The 3,936-nt window shown below is 42.2% G+C and overlaps 1 pseudogene; it reads right to left on the bottom strand.

The window, feature by feature from the left end:
- Positions 1–255: 255 nt before the first annotated feature.
- Positions 256–3,579, bottom strand: LOC135709020 (myosin heavy chain 95F-like; annotated as a pseudogene).
- Positions 3,580–3,936: the final 357 nt, after the last annotated feature.

The raw sequence follows: 3,936 nt of genomic DNA, 5'->3' as shown, positions 1-3,936 counted from the left end.
TTGTAGAGGACGGGAAACTTTTATACATGGTTCTTGTAATTTTGAATTTTGTGTAGAAAATGGAGGGTGTGTAAAATCAGAGCAAATGTGATGAATGTAGAAATTCACATAACCAAAGCTTATTCTTACTCCAACATGATTCACTATTTACAGTCGAGAAAAGTAAGTATGGCAATTAATTTTGAAGTCAAATCCGAAAATCTAATGTAGCAAACAACACAGCTGATTGAGTGCTTTTTTGTACAAGTCTTAAAATTACTTCCTATCCTCGAATTGGCCGTTGGATTCCTGCGCTAGCCGAAGAGCCACATCATGATCCCGTCGTTCTTGCTCTAGTTGCTGGCGATACTGAATGTCCTCTTGGGCCTCCTTTTCCAACTGAGCCTAGTAATGTAAATCATCAAGCAATTAGCGAACTGCGATTTAAAATGTTTGGAATTTGAATGTTACCTGCAATGCAAGATCAGCTTTCCGATCTTCCTCTTCCTGTCTCAGCCGGCGAGCCTCTTCCTCTTTACGTCTAGCTTCCATTTCGGCTTTCCTGTAAAAAAATGCAGAATTTGATTTAGCAGCGATCTTTAATATTGGTTGTCGATGACTACTAACTTCCTCCGGTTATCCTCCTCCTCTCGCACCCTGCGCTCTTCTTCTTCTTCTTTGGCCTTTCGCTACGCTTCCAAAGCAGCTTGGATCTTGCGCAAACGATCCTGTTCTTCTGCGTTCCGCTGCTCCTGCAGCTTGACGTGTACAGTCTTCATCTGGGTATCGAGTTTATTCATGATTTCGCCGTATAAAGCATCAATTTGCGCCGTGGAGATCTTAGGATTGCTCTTGATCTTGGTAACAGCAGTTTCAATCGTCCGTTGAACATCGGTCACCTGGTTCAGCATATTTTCCCGTTCTACCTTCAGTTGGTTGGCAATTTCGTGCATCTTGTTGAGTTTATTCTTGATTGCATTGATTATTATCAGGACGCATTTGTTTCGATAGATGATGCGATTTTTCACTGAAATAGTTGGTATTATGAAAAGAATTCTAGGGTAAATTATGGCTTCGGCACCCATTGACTGTTTTCGGCAACCGAAATTGAAACGTTTATTTCACTGTATTTTCCCATCAAAACTCTTCGCTGAATGTATTAAGCCGATTCCTTACCTTTTCAGCTTAAATCTGATTACATTTTTACGACTGTGAATTCCTGTTATACCATATTTTTCTTTAAATGAAATATACATACTACAAAATACGGCTGATTTCGAGTTGCCGATAATAGAACAGCTGGTTAACACGCAGTTCAAATGGAAAGTGTGCCGAAGAAAAAGAGACTGCCGACAATTCACTCTCACCTGAGAAGTTTGGAGCGTTGTAAAAACATGTTCAACCCGTTTTGATCAATTCTGTCGATTGGAATTGGTAGAACAGCAAGCAGCAGATAAATGTCAACAAACAAACCTGTCATGTATGTGTATGACGCTGAGAAATCGCTAATAGAAGTTCGGACGCTGCTTAGATTGACGAGAATACGTAAATTCCCCTATTTAGTGAACAAAAAGTCGATTAGTACTCTTATTTGATCACACAGATTGCACCGAACACGGACTTGATCCAGCGTGAACGGACTAGCCATTTCTTCACATTTGTGATGATCGCCCGCAAATTCTCCGGATCAGATTTCATGATCCGGTCGAATTTGACATACTTGCCCGGTCGGAAGAATAGCCTTACCATTGCAGAACAGCCGCTTCAGCAGAGGATTCTCCGATTCCTGCACGAGGCCCTCAAGCGAAGCATACAGTGCATCGTTGTTCTTTTCAATGAATTGGTTCTGGAAACGAAATAAATTTTGAGCAAAAATGCTGATCAAACAAGACTACTCACGGTATTGTAGCAAACCGCACCGGCAAAGTGGCGTACCAGGAGACCTTCGTCATCTCGTAAGATTCGGTGAGCCTTTAGGCGGGAAGCACGTGGCAAAGCTATCCGGTAGTGACCTTGCCAAGAGCTGTGCACTTCCGCTGTGAAATGCGCATACGAAGGCTTTGGTAGCTTTGATTCTTCGTCGAGCAGATTGAAAATGCCACTAGCCTTGGAATCGATTAGTTCTGTTGAAGAAGCGAAATGTAATGTTGTCTACAGTTGTTTGCAATGCTACAAGTTGACAAAATACCAATAATGTCCTGATTGTCCGTAAGTTTGATTTCCGGTACGTTTAGTCCTTCTCTTTTGTAGAGCTCCTGTTGGGCAGCCAAAATGTTTTCATTGAAGAACTTCTGCAGCTTTTCGTTGCAGTAGTTGATGCAGAATTGCTCAAACGAATTCACCGTGAAATATTCTGTAACCGAAAATGGTTGTTAAGGATCATGCTCAAAAGCAATCATTCACCAAACCTACCGAATCCAGCAATATCCAACATGCCAATGTAGTAGCTAGAAGGTTGGAATGGAATATTCTGATTGATCAGCGATACAATGTAATCGAAAAGCCTTGAATACAAGGCCTTTGCCAGTGCATTCCCTTGATACCCCCACCTTTGCTCTGCATCACTCGGGAAACTAACGCTTGCCTCAGCTCGAAAGAATCCAGTCCGATCAAACTCGCTGTAATTGCTAGCGCCTTTTCAGAACTTTGTGAAACCCGCCAATCTCCCTTGGCGTCCTCCGGATTATCTTCGAAGTTGATGTTTCCCAAATGCAGCACTGCCGCGACTAGTCCATAAATCTCAAACTTCTGACCATCGAACAGTCCCAACCTCGTCAAAGCTTGATCCAAATCATGGAAATCGTTGTAATCGTCCAGGATCGGATCCTTCAGCGAACCCTTCGCCATATGATTCCTCGACTTTTGCGAATTGGGAATTTTCCTATCTGTCACCGTCGTTGAAAAATGCTGCGTACACTTGGCCAGATACCTATAGTCATACGGCTTCCCCATCATCAACTTGTCCCGCAGTTGCTGTGGAGCTCCCGCGCATAGCAAATAAAACACATGGTAATTTCTCTCTTCCTGGCTCTGCGTGCAGATCCTACTCTTCTCCAGCAAATAGTGGGAAATGTAACCACCCACAACTTGACACTTGCTATCATAGTGCACCTCGATAAACTTCCCGAACCGAGAACTGTTATTGTTCCACGTAGTATTCGCATTACCGAACGCTTCCAGAATCAGATTAGCATCCAGAATATTTTGCTCGATGGGACCCGCCGCCGAGGCGGCATCCCACAGGTACTTTAGCAAATATTTGGTACTCTATCCCGCTCCGGACTCACCGGAAACGATGATCGATTGGGACACCTTGAGGACCCGCATGTCGCGAATCGCTTTATCGGCGATGGTGTACACATGCGGGGACTACTCACCGAGCGATCTGCCATTGTTCCTCTTGATTGTGGTTTTGGAGTACAGATCCCGGATCTCCTTGTACGGATTGACTGCTATGAGGATGTTGGCTACGAATGTCTAGGTGGTTGGGAAGATAATTGCCGTATAAGAGAGGGGATACTGAAGAGTGGGCGGAAAAGAGTACTTACATAGATTTTATCTTTATAATAGTGGTTTTTCATGTTATCTAGCAGAGTAGCCTCATTAAGAAACATTAATTCACCTGTTGAACACAATTAAGGCAAAGGTTTAGTAAAATATCAAGATTCAAAGGAATATGGAATAAGTCTAATTGTGGACCATGGGAGTTTAGTAAGTAATTGAGCAATAACATAACAAAATAAGAAGACAGGAGATTTTCAATTTATTAAATAATTTGAATTGATTGAGACTTAGTTTAGTAATAAATGCTACTTGAATGGTAATGACATCACTCGTTGCAGTCCTATGATCGTTTGTTTGACTGTTGATATTGTATGCTACTTAACGTCAGCCCTATAAAATTGAAATTTATGCAATATTTTTTTTTTTTGGCATCAAGGCAATCATTGGAGTTTC

The sequence above is a fragment of the Ochlerotatus camptorhynchus genome, unplaced genomic scaffold (assembly GCF_037179485.1).
Source record: "Ochlerotatus camptorhynchus isolate MF236.1 unplaced genomic scaffold, CSIRO-AGI_Acam_v1.1 ptg000345l, whole genome shotgun sequence".
Lineage (NCBI taxonomy): Eukaryota > Metazoa > Arthropoda > Insecta > Diptera > Culicidae > Ochlerotatus > Ochlerotatus camptorhynchus.
The sequence above is the reverse complement of the archived record's forward strand: the minus strand, read 5'-3'. Positions and strand labels throughout refer to the sequence as shown.